This window comes from Lissotriton vulgaris, chromosome 3_1 (assembly GCF_964263255.1).
Source record: "Lissotriton vulgaris chromosome 3_1, aLisVul1.2, whole genome shotgun sequence".
Lineage (NCBI taxonomy): Eukaryota > Metazoa > Chordata > Amphibia > Caudata > Salamandridae > Lissotriton > Lissotriton vulgaris.
This window is the reverse complement of record NC_141689.1, coordinates 826,737,200-826,751,143: the sequence shown is the minus strand read 5'-3', so window position 1 is coordinate 826,751,143 and position 13,944 is coordinate 826,737,200.

The following is a 13,944-nucleotide window of genomic DNA, read 5'->3' as shown; positions in this document are numbered from 1 at the left end:
TTTTTAACCTTACTGTCAAAGTTAAGCACCTAGCAATGAACCGCTGTCTTTGTATGCTGTTGCAAAGGTTTTTAACAAATTACACAATAACGTAAAGTATTTTTTTTTTAATCGCACAGTGTATTAGTGTGTGCTGCAGATTAATGTAAATATCAGTGAAAAAGCATTTAGAAATAAAATCCCCATCACAACCAATGGAAAGCAATGGGTGGCTCTGAGCTCCTTCATGTTCTTGGTAAACCACAACATGCCTTCCAAAATACAGCACATGTCTTGTCTAGTAGCCTCAACCTAACAAGAAGATACTAGCTTAGTCCTAAATGCTTGTCGTTTTGACCCACTCATTTCAGAGTTGAAAGCCTCCATGAGGAGTGATTTTCAGTCTGCATAGTGGATATATAGGAATTGTTTTGCACTTACTTTCTTTTTTAACTCTTTTTATTGAACAGTTGCTCAGTATACAGCAAATATAGTGGATGAGTCAATTGTACAGTTTACACGTTAAACAGAGCGGACCATAGCATGAACATGATAGTTACAGTTGTCACAAGTGTAGACTTCCCATATTGCAAAGATTTCAATCCTCCCTCAAGCGGACCTCAGTAATGTCACGTTTCTTTCCCCTACTCTCATGCCCATCTCCATCTACTTCGTAGCCTCGGGTAAGTGTTCTACATGCCCCACACCGTTTCCCATTTCTTAGGCCAACCCCTACATTAGTAAACTACTTGCTCCGCAATTGGCACCAATCCATGTCAGATTCCCAATCTCCAATACAGGAGGAGGGGAGGGGGGGGGGTTTGGGGGTGTGTTGATTTCCACACTATTGACTAAGGGCCGGATGTAGGTCGGTCGGTAACGGCCGAAAATCGGTATTTTCGTCCGTTACCGACCGTGATTCACAAAATGGTATGTAGGGCCACATATTTTACCGAATCGGTAAATTTACCGATCGGTAAATTTACCGAATCTGTAAAATACCGATTCGGTATTTTTACCGATTCGGTAACAATGAGATGTAGGTGGGATTCTTCTGAGTCCCACAAGCCTTACAGAATCAGTATTTTACCATGAAATCCAACTTCATGGTAAAAAACCCAATTCCGGTGTGCATGCACATGTGTGCATGCACACCTGTGCCATATGACAGGCAGACCTGCCCTTAGGGCAGGTATGCCTGCCACATGGCCCCCGAATCTTTTTTGGGGGTGCTAGAGGGTGTCAAAGTGACACCCCCTGCACCCTTGTCAAAATCGGTATTTACCGATTCGGTAAATACCGACCGGTAATGCCCCATTCATTCCTATAAGCTTCAAAGCCCATAGGAATGAATGGGGCATTACCGGTCGGTATTTATCGAATCGGTAAATACAGATATTTACCGATTCGGTAAAAGGAACATCTGGATGTTCCTACATATCCACCCCTTAGATTTACCGATTTTTAATTACCGAATCGGTAGAATTCGGTAATTAAAAATCGGTAAATCTATTTTACCTACATCTGGGCCTAAGTTCTTTGCTATCGGTTCACATGGCACATCTTTCTTGCTTGCATTTATTCCGTAGACAGGACAGCATAACACATGGTGTATGGCTGCTTCGCTTGGCAAATGTATTTTGTATTAGACAAAACTTGATCACCATATCAAACATCAGACAATCCTAAGGAATAAAGTATGCCAGGTATATATGAAGATTACAGGTCGCTCAACATAGCTCTTTATTAGGTCCAGGCGAAATTTGCTAAATGACCGTGCAATCTTGTATAGTTTTACGAATTTCAACTTATGTGAAATTTGTGAAAGTAAACAATTATGCCATACGGTGTAATTACATCCATGTTTTCAGCAAAAGTTTAGCACAAGAGCACGGGAACAATGCAAATGACTCGTACATGAGCAGCTGTTGTTTCTGCCACTTGTTTTCTGTGCTTTATTTTACCCCGAAGTGCTGGTTTTGCATTTCTTTCAATTTGACATGATCTTTGCTGAATTTTATGTCATCACCCAAACGCAAATTATGCTGATTTCGCACAGTAGCCAAGCCAAAATAGAAAGACCCCTGCCCCCAAACTACTCCTGTCCGTACCAAGCTTCAATAGTTGAACAGTTGGCCTGGAGAAAGGGAGGAAGGGAGGGACGTAAGTAAGGAAAGTGAGGAGAAGGACTCCGCGTAATGAGATTGCCGAAAGTAATGAAAGCATTACCCATCGTCCCTCCTTGCTTTCCTTCCTTACAACATGAGATCTGCAAAGTAAAGTGCAAAAACCAGGACAACTGTATTATGCATGTTTCATTAAATAATGTTTATTCAGATAGGCCCACGCTTGTCCTGATGGAAGCCTGTAATGGCTAATGAAAGTGGACGGGGAGGCCCAGGTCACTGCCCTACAGATCTCTCCTATAGAGTCCCACTGGAGCTCATATATCGCGGTTGACATACCACGAGTTGACCTTCCTTGGATACCATTCGGAGGAGCAAGACCCCTTGATATGCTATTCCAATAGCAGACCTGATCCAAGGACTTAAGGAAGCTGTAGGTGGTTTACAACCCTTCCGGGCAGGCTCAAAATTCACAAATAATGACTCCTATTGCCTAGAGGGAGCCAAGCATGGATGATTTATCACTTCTAACATTCAAATTGTGCAGAGGATCCTCCTCCCGAGACACCGGAGAAGAAAAACCTCAGGAAGGATGACTTTTTGGTCCAGATGAAACATGAGTTAAGGTTTGGACGGTTAGAGGAAGAGGATGCAAAACAACCCTATTCCTAAATACCCTACAAAAGGAATGCTTTAAGAAAGAGCAACCATCTCTCCTAGCTGCTCAATGAATCTGCCATTATGTTCAGTGATCCTGCAATGTGATTTCAGAAAAAGCTAATAGATTCTTCTCTTCCCATTAAAACAGCATGTTCGAAATCTCCACCAGATATGGTGACCGTATTCCCCCCTGCTTGTTGACCTAAGCTTTGGTGTTTTGTTGTCCATCCTCACCAGAACCACCCAGCCATCAACAGCAACGGAACAGCTTCTGACTCCTTCCAGTTTCTGGATCTTTTGCTTTGAGAGAGAGACCATAATCCCTGAGTTTTATGAAGATTCATCCAAATCCCCCAACCCGAAAGGCTGGCATCTGTCAGGATGCTTGAACGAGGCTGTGGGAAAGTGGAATCCCTTGGCTGTCTCAGGAGGCAGGAGTGCCTAATGTTGTAAGGAAGGAAAGCGAAGGGGGGATGATTGGCAATGCTGCTTTAAAAAGAACATAAAAAATAATTCCATCTGTTGTCCCAGAAATGATACCTTTCTCTCACCTGATAATATTTGCTGCAATCAAAAGGACCAATACCAGTAAAGGTTTCTGAAGCCTGGCATAGTGTGTCTTCTTGCAGCACACCACAATTTAGGTATGAGACTCACTATTTCCAGCACGTCTTTGTACCTATAGAACTGTTTTTGTTTTTGCAGTTCACTGAAAAGGTGTTTAAGGCGATGATAACATCAATTTCAGTCAATGCTGAAGGCTCTACAGCAGTGGTGCAGATCACACTACAAGTGGTGCTGTTGACACATCCAGAGCAATATTCATTTTGAAAGGGCCTTTTTCCACACACACTTTCGAAACTCTCTTACAGAGAAACCGCAAGTTTACACAGGATGAGGTTATTGTTGTATATTTATACTTCATTCAATATGGCGACTTGGTGTCAGTAGTCCTTTCTTAGTGTTCCCATCTTACCTATCTCCTATAGTACCTAAGAGTGTTCTCTCTAGTTTGTGAAGATTCCAGCCTTGGCAGTTGATGGTCTGGTCAGCTGTGAGGTTTACTGCTCTGCTGTCCTATCTTGCGTATCTTAATAAATCTATTGTAATAACTTGAAGACGTGTCCTGCTGCCTACCTTATCAACTTACAACAGTTATCTTGCAATTTCATATTGCACCAGGCAGGCTCTGACAAGTATGAGCCTTCCATATAGGAGGAAACTGTTCAACGTTACATTAAAAATCAAACACAGACACCGAAAAAATATTACAAGTCAGCAAGAGGCCATGACGTGTTGAGTGCCTACTGTTGGGGTTATGCTTCTGGCACAATGAAAGTGTTGCACTTGTGATTAGTAATGGAAATAGTTCCCTGATTCTAGAGAAAATAAGCTAGTCCAGGTAACTATCATACTCTTGACTGCAATAACCGTCCTGCTCATAGAGACACAGGTCACAACTCTTGCAAAATAGCAAAAGGAGAGGAGAAATGTTCAATTGAGCCAGGATTGCAAAGACAATCATAATGGTGTGAATTCTGGGTTGCATCTGTATTCCATTAAGTTATTTTTAGCCACAGTCGATGCTCCACTGGCCATGACAAGGGTTCTTACTACATTAAATGGAATGTCCGAAAGTAGCTTCTGTACTGAACCCCCAGGCTATTTAGCATCTATGTCCACCCATTGGCAGACTTAACGGAGAGCTGCAGACTTACCTTTTTCACATATGCAGATGGCACACAGATCATCGGCACAGAACCATGACCCATCAATTCTAAACCTGGGCTTAGGTAGAACTTCCTCAAGGATAAATAAAAACTCACTCAGGCTTAATGGTGACAAGACTGAGGTCAAGGTCTTGAGTAAGAATGCCTCTCTCTAGGGGCCCCAGACACTGGCCAAAATTTTTAGGGACCCTGCACACTCCGTCTCCTAAGGTGAAAAATACAGGCTTTCTCACTTATGAAAAACTTTCCATGAAACCACAGGTGACTTAAGTAACTATTACCTGTTTTGAAGTCCTCAGATGGCTAAAAAAGATCCTCTGGCTAATTACCTTAGCAACTCAAAGGACTGTAATTCGGGCGTTAATCATATCCAGATTGGATTATGGTAATGTGCTGTAGCAGGTGCCAATATGACCTCAGTACATTGTCGATAGATTATCCAGAATGCTGCCGCTAGGATGTTGTTTTACTCACCAAAATCACCCTCAGTTTCTCATTTGTTTCAGGAACTGCACCGGCTGAGGATCCTGAACTGTAGTGAGTTTAAAGCACTGTGCTATGTGTCTAATACCAAACAGGGCTTAGAGTCTAGATCAAGGAACTGGTAGTCCCCTACCAACCTTGAGATCCTCTAACCAAGCTTTGTTTACTGTACCGAGGTTCCAGTCAACCCACGTGTATCTGGGTTCAGAACGGCGGAATTCTCTTCTTGTAGCTTTAAGAAACTGTAAATCATTAGTTAGATCTTGTGCAAAAGCTTGAAGAATACAACTTTGTCATGAACCTTGGTATATTTATTCTTTTGGGAGCTTTACACTCTCTCAAGATCCCTGCCAAAATGGCTGATTGAATAGGATTCTCAGCATAGGAGACCTTTTAAATTGCGGGAGTGGTCTCTTTTGAGGTACCAGATGTCTCAGGCATTTAAAAGACCATATTAATCCTAATACATAATAAAATGTCTAGCAACATATCCTTAATGATGGGTTTTCCTTTATGATATCCCGAAGAAACTACATCATCAATATCACTGGATGTTGAAACAACTAAATATGCCAGGCCATTGTCTTGATTTCCTTTCCTATAAGAAGCAGCTTTCTTCTTATTTAAAGATGTCAACATTTCTAGTATTATTTATCTACTCTTGTCATCACCCTCGTTTCTCTTGCAATGTATCTGTCTCTCAAGAGAAGGCGTCCTGTACAATCCAGAAAATGAGGAAGCAGGTTTCCTCTTGGCTGGCTGAAGGCTTGCCCATTGTATTACATCAGATTAACAGCACAAAATAAACCAAAGACAATAATTGTTTCCACCAACCCCTTATCTCTTGGTAGACACTCCTTAAATAGTTATTCCTGAAGATTTGGTTACCATTTATTCGCAAAGCAGGGATCAGTTCATAGTACTCTCCATTGCTACCACTTCCACATAGGACCAACGCACACCAGGAAAGGAGCGTGTATCTGTCTGGAGAAGGTCTATGACCAGAGACCTTTACACCACAGCATCCTGGTCCCATTCGAGACAGTAAAAGACAGGAGGATTCTGGGAACTATAGCCCTTTTGTGGCATCCAGTAAAAGGTGGGCGGAGCTGGCATTTCCAGCATTATCCTGGTGTTCCTAGTCATTGGAAAGGAAATTCCCTTCACCTTCATGATTGGGATGTAGTGGCAAAGGGCAGTAGTGATTATGAAGATGATCTTTCTGATGACTAGAGTAAATGTCTTGTAGTTAAGAAACTTGTGTGAGCCAGTCCTGTTAGGAGCGTGCTTGCATTGTTCTCCTCATGGAGAAGGATACAGCTGAGTGAATTTTATGGTTCAGCTTTAATCCATTGGTTTCTGTATGGTGCACCGGAACATCATCAGGTGAAAATGTGCCCTTATGCACGATGTCGCATTGACCAAAAGTGACTCTGCAGGGTCACTCCCCACAAGATCTATGCCCTAAATGACTTTATGAATTATGCCAATCCAACTTTTATCTGCGTTGCATATTCTAATCAGCACGATTTTTGCTATATATATCAGCTATGGTTTTTCATCTAAATGAAGAAAAAAAGAAACTTAGGTTTAACTCTTAGTAGAAGAAGCCCCAAAAAAACCCCAAAGGTGTCTATTCACAAACTGCTTTTTGTAGTAAATAAAGTAGTACTACAGTGGAAATACTCGCGTACTACATAAGGCAATTCAGACAACTATGTGTGGTGACCTCTGTCTCTCCTGTCTTTTCTGTGCCGAGATCTCTGTCACCACGGCGAAGATCTCCACACAATATCCACCACTGAAATTACTTCATATTTCACCATATTAATTCACTACTAATCCTTTATGGGCTTCCTGAATAGCGTGCATCAACAAGCGCTATATAAATACAAACCTTTTTCCTCCTCTATCCTTCTGCTATCATTCCAAATCCAAATAATGGACAAACCTATCCACGAATTAAAATGTACTTGCATGTTTCACTATACTAATTCAACACTAATCCTCTATGGGTCCCGGAGTAGCGTGCTACTCGCCTAAAAAGCGCTTAGACACCTCGTCAGGGGTAGTAAGCACTATATAAATGCAATTACAATACAACACAATACATGTAGGTGTTCGTTTCAGTAGTAAAGTTTAAACCGACAAAGGATAATGGCTGGAAAATGAGAGCCTATAGAAAAACAATAGAGGCAGGGAAATAAAATAACAACCCATAGGAACTAATATTAAACCACACACAGGCAGACGTACACATATATTTGTATATATGTAGATTCACTGAAAAACCAAAGGTTAAAGTTACATCTTAGTTAGGAATTGTAATAATATCTTACTTTGCATTAAAAACCAACATTAGAAATTCACTGAAAAAAATCAAAGATAAAAAAGATGTTGTAGTAAGAATATAGTTAGGTGAAAATGTCAGTTTAAACTTAACATTTTAAACAAACAAACCACTGAAATTCACTGGTTTTAGTTATCTCAAGCAACTATAACTCATGCCCGAAAGTAACGTCATGAGAGATACAATATCCTGCCTCTGATTTATTATTCAATAATTTTATTATGGTGGTCCCAAATCTATAATTCTCTATTCCAAAGTATCTGCTCGGTTCTGAGAATTGAAGGTACTCTTCTATTATAGGAATTGCATCCTTGCTAAGAAGTGCTGATATTAACCCTTTGAAATGAAAGAAGTGCAGGTACTCAGTAACCGACAATACCTGCCTATTTTAAATACTCCAGTACCCCAAAAGGAATCACAGGTACAAGAGAAAAAAGACCGCAGCAATAAAACATTCAATAGATGTTAGGCAACTGGAAGGTGGTAGCAGAAGTAGAGCAAATTACACAGTTGGTATTGCGGCAAGCAAGAGCCAGAACCAGATGTAGCAGGGCAATCACAGCTATCCAAAGCAGAAGAAAATGAAGAAGTGTAAGAGAATATGTAGACAGAAATCATAGGTACTTAAAAAGAACACTGAAGGAGGGGGCAACAATTTCACTGGAAGCATTAACCGTATATGTTGCTATGTATAATAAGGATGGTTGAACACGCATGGACTGTTCAAGTTTTTTCCACAGAGATGGTGCATAGGACCATGGTGGCAACTCCCTGGTCCCAACAGAAGCAAGGCCAAGGGCACTGATAACACAAATTCAAACATTGTTATTATTAATACTTTTGTTTATTGGTATTTCAAATGATAAAATAATACAGTGCAATGTAACACAGAATCTCAGTGACCTAGGTTTTCAATTTTTAGTCTACGCTGTGCAAGCAGGATCAAACAAACACCCACAAGGGATCGGATTATGGTTGCACTTTCAGGAGGATTAGATGCCATAAAATAACAATAATACTCATTTAATAAACAAATTATAACTGTGCCCACACGTACGTAAGTCTTGTCACAGAATTGTGCAAAGAATATCATTTGCATAAGTGGGGGAGGCGGGTAAAGGGGGGCAAGAAAGCCATTCATTCCACCTACGGCAGCACTTGGACCCGTGTATCCTCACACCTATCAGGGTTTGACACATTTTCACAGCCAGCACCTGGCCCCATAGTCTGTCCCTCCTCAGAATAAACTTCAGTCCCAGGGAAATATTATTCATCAACCCCTCTCTCCAGAGCAGTTGTATAGGTCTGTTACGGGCACCCCTTGCTTCCTCCGTCAGTAGCACCCTTTACTCAGCCCAAGCCCAGGGCATGATGTCAGTCACTCATATTTCCATAGTAGATCCCTTGGGCGATTTCCACTCCAAGGCCACTCGTCGCTTGGCCAGAGCCAGGGCCACGCCCACAAATTTAATCCCCACCTTCTTGGGGCCCGGCCTATGGAAGAGGTAAAACAAACAAACTGCAGGCGTATTTGGGAGTGTCCTAGGCAGAGACCTATTGAGGCACAAGATTAACTCCCCCCAGAACCCTGTGAGCCCAGGGCAGCCCCAAGTCATGTGTTGAAAATCAGCCTCCAGTGTCGCACAGCGAGGGCAACCGCTAGGCTCCCCGCCATTGATAGTCTGTATCCTATGAGAAGTAAGGATGTCCTGTGAGTGTAATTGAATTGTATGTATTAAACACGTGTATTGCGAGAGCCTTTCTGTGGATAAGCAAGCACCCTCCCCCATTAAGCGTCAGTCATGTCCCACCCCAGGTCAGCAGCCCAGCGAGCCCAAAGGTCATCCAATGATTTCACAGCCAGCCCATCCAGAGCCTTATAGAACCACAAGACTAGGCAAGAGCCCAATCCCAGCATCAGGAGTAACTGAAGGACCACATTAGTGGGAGGTTCTGCTCTTGCAACATCCCACAGCTTTCGCAGGGCATGAGTAAGCACTTCGTAGGTAAGAAATTGTCCCACTGGCAGACCTGTCTGCTCCACCAGGTGTCCAAAGGGCATTAAGACATTCAACTGAAAGGAGTCACCATGGGTCACCAATGCCATCCCCTTCGAGGTGTCCATTGCCCTGCCGAACAGAAAGTCAACGGGTCGGCGTGAGGGAGGCCCCACCAATGGGAGTTCAGTGGCATAGAGGGTCATTGTACCAGTACGCCACATGCCAGGGCAGTAGACAAAAGCCCGGGCGAGGAATTCTAACCGTTTCGCGCAACAGCTTTGCCAGCAGTGGTCCCTGGCTGGGCTCAGTGCTCAATTGACCTAGTTCCTGTATGCCCAATCGATCCAGCCATTTGTAATCTTCTGAAGATGAGAAATGCAATTCAAAGTCTGAAACTCTCAGGATGCCCTCAAGTGTGGGGCAGTGGAGGGTAGCCAAATCAATTCAAGCAGGAGGGCATCATGCCTCCGAAACCAGGATACTGGGATTTTCACTTGGAGGTTTATGAAAAAGTAAAGAAGCCTCTGGACCATGCCCATTTTAGAGAGCGCAATACATGCCATAATTGGTAGTGTGCGCCACAATATGACACAGGACTTCAGAGACCAAATGCTCCCTCCCCCCCAGGTTTCCCTCACAGAGATCTTCCAGTTCATGGATGACTTGGATACCCAAGTATTTAAAGGTTTGCCGAGCCCAAAGTATATCAGGTGGACAAGAAGTAAAATGACCCGATCCAGCAACCACTGGGAACACACATGTTTTATTCTGGTGTACCCGGAGACCAGAGTACCTTCCAAAATCCTCAAGGAGCTGCAAAGCCTGCAGAATGTCATTCACTCCATCCCGGAGATAAATAGGTAGGTCATCCACAAAAAATTAAATTACATGGACCGAACCATCTAGTTTAATGCCCCAATCTATTCCTTCCGTTCGAAACCTTTCTGCCAGAGGCTACACGGCCAGGACAAATCAGAGGGGCAACAGGGGACAACCCTGTCTAGTGCCCCAGAATATTTCCTAGGCCTCCGAAATCATGCAACCTGTTTTAACCCTAGCCTTTGGGTGTGTGTAGGGTAGCCTGACCCATCTTACCCAGTCAGCACCAAGTCGTGATACATATTGGCCTCCAAGAAGTCCCAATGCACTGTTTCAAAGGCCTTCTCAAGGTCCACCTACACTATCACTGCAGCGGGTCAGGTAACCAGTGATGAGCATAAAGGATAGAATAAAGTCTACGGAGGTTATGAGATGTGTTACAGGTTGTTATAAGAAGGTTTTGGTCTACATGAATCAGGGCCTGCATATAGGGTAACAACCGGGATGCTAATATTTTACTGAGTATTTTGAAGTCAGTGTTCAACATAGAGAGGGGTTGAAAGTCCGATGTCACCACATCCCTCTAGGTAGTTTTGGTCAGGGAACCACTAGAGCTTTCCTCGTTGTTGCAGGAAGAATACCCTTTTCATTGGCCTCTGTGTACATTTCCGCCAATTTAGGTGCCAGTTCACACACAAACGTTTTGTAAAACTCCAAGGGAAGCTTATTTGCCCCAGGTATGTTACCTATCTCCATGTCTTTGATGGCATTTCTAACCTCCACGTCTGACACTGGGGTGCCTAGTGAGTCTTGTTAAACCTGCGGGACAGACCGAAGTGGGACCCCATCCAAGAAGGGTTCTGAAGCCATCGAGGGGCCTAACTCCAGCACAAGCTGGAAGGACACGTAATAAGACCTGAATTCCTCATTAATATCTTTCGGCTGTAGGATGACCATCCCCCGTGTCGGCACAAGACGAGTAATCGGGATACCCCTACTCTCAGCACGAACAAGGTAGGCAAGGAGCCGCCCCATCCCCCCCCCTTCATGTACCCGATTTACAGTTTTTACATGACATCGCAGCTGCTCCAGGGCCGCATTATGCAGTTCACATGTCTCTAGCAATCGCGGAAGGGCTCCGGGGCTATCACCCAGCTCATTGTCCCACTGATGCGTATGAGCCTCAAACCTCTGGAGATCTCTCTCCAGGTCATGCCAAATACCCACTGAGTGCCCCAGGCAGTGCCCACTCATCACAACCTTAGAAGTCTCCTATTATAGGCCTCGATTCAATGCTGAACCCAGGTTACTGATGAAGAATTCAGCAATTCTGACTGATAAAGAGTCTCTAAAAACAGCGTCCTCCAGGGAAATCGAACATTGGTGCCATGATGGAATGGTGGGCGTTTATCCACTGCTTTCAACATCAGACGGAGAGGGCTATGGTCAGACAGTGTACGACCCGTGCATTCTGCGTGTAATATACAACCATTAAGGGACCTGGAGCAAACAAAGCGATCCATTCTTGGGTGAACCTGATAAAGGTTTAAGAAGAAGGAGTAAACCCTCTGGGTGGGAGGCTGTGTATGCAAGAGGGCTTCCTTAACCCATAACCAAACGAGTAATCCAAAAGGCAAAACTGAAATTGCCTCCAATGAGGTACACCCCCCCGTCAGGAGAGCTAATCACCCCAACAGGGTTTGAAGAAATGAGGTCTGATCATGATTTGGAGCATAAACATATCAGCCCTCTTTATCAATATCAATTGCAGTTGTCTCAAAGGAAACTCCCACTTGCACCCATATTAGTGCCTCCCCCTTGCAAAGGTCAAGTCTAATGTTCAATCATTGTTATCGAGATGTCATACTCCAGCGGCACATAGGCAAATACAGGACTAGATCACCTCATACAAATGTTCCCTGACTTTGCCAAAAACTTGCAAGAGTCTACAGAAGTGCAGCCGGCAAGAGAAAGCCCCAGGAGTTGCTAGTGAAGAAAAGTCTGGTATTTCCGACTACATTGTGGATGTGAAGATACAGCCTGCTCCTTCATGTTCCCAGGTGAAGTCTAGGAATAGTTTGAAATATCATTCACCCATAACCATTCTGGGAGGTGATGTAGAAAGACGGGAAACACTGGAGGAGCCCAAATGATGAAGATGGAGCACAAACTCTTCAGGATTTTACTCTGGAGCCCATGTCAACACACTTCAAGGTGAAGAAAAATAACTATCCACAAAGATGGCACACTCCCAGCAATAACAAACACATAGATGGATTATCAGGTGGGGCCTGGTCTGGCTTACATATCTATGGCCGAACAAAAATTGAAAACATGGCCAGACTGCAGATAATTGTCCCCACTGTGACATTCAACAAATAAATGTGATGGACAGAGAATTAAGAAAGATACCAGAGGGCCAGTGGTAAATGGGCAATGCTAGATGGAAATGTTCTGTTTGGCCATGGACTGTGGATGACCCGCTGTTAAAACTTGGAGAGCATTGAAATATGCTTCACCACAAAGAAGCGATTCCGATGACTGAAAGGTAAAACAAGGCTGTTGAACAGTGATGCAGAGATTATCAAGGATAATATTTGACTATGTAAAATAAATTGATTATTGTCATCGTCAAATATAAAATGTATAAAGTATTGCCCCAGATGAAACAATACACCACAAAAAACTCATACGCGGCTGGTGGGGGCACACTGGAGATACTATAACAATGGATGGGAGACAAAGGCAACTAGATGGCCTACTGTCCTGGGGCAGAATCTTAGAGCCAGAGTTCTAGTTGTAGGGGACCTATTCTGGGACGCAGCCTTCCTCTGATGAGCTGAATTTGGTTTTACTAAGTGTTATACCATTTGAGTATAGTAGGTAAGAGGGTTTTTGGGAAAGTAGTACATGAATGTCTCTAAGACACTACCTGAGTTTTGGAAGAGGGGATTTGGGGCATCTGTTGTTTTGGTTGAAAAGTTAATTAAAATGTAAAACTAAGTGACATAAATCATTTGATTACCCTATACGTTCATGATGCCTTCATTTATTTTACACATTCAACGCACATGATCCGAGTTCTCTTAGAGGAACAGGGTACATATGGACTTAAAGCAAACTGGGCCAAATCTAGCGACACACTCAGGGAAATGGATAATCAACAGCACCCTTGGCTAGGGCTAGAATGGGTGATCACAAAGTTTAGATACTTGGGAATACACGTGACCCATAATATGGAAGCAATGCATACACTTAATATAAGAAGTGTAATAGATGATCTGAAGACATGAAGAACATTCTGGAATACACTCCCATTGTCGGTTATGTTCTGGGTTTCTATAGAACATTTTTAGTTTTTTCCAAATGCTATACCGACTACAGAGATTCCTTTCTCCGACCCACTTTAGCATATTTAAAGACAAAGATACATTGCCAAATTTATTGATGTGGACTTGGAACCACAGGCAAGTCAAATTGGGCACCTCAAAAGCTAACATGGGTTCAGCGGGTTAGAAAATCCAGGGTATGGAACTCTGGGTTTATTAGGTAGCACAATAACAAGGTCGAGTGCACTATAAATATGATTAGAGAAAAGACACTGTTAAGAGAGACACTAAATTATATACTCCAAACAGAACTGCTTATGATGGGTGGATCACTCCTGAATCACCTCCTACATGTAATCTGACAGGTGTGTCAGACCTTGGAGAGAGTGGGTCAAACTACAGTATACTGAAACACCCCCCGTTTGTAACAGGTATGCCTTTGTGATATAATAAAATATTTAAAAGAAT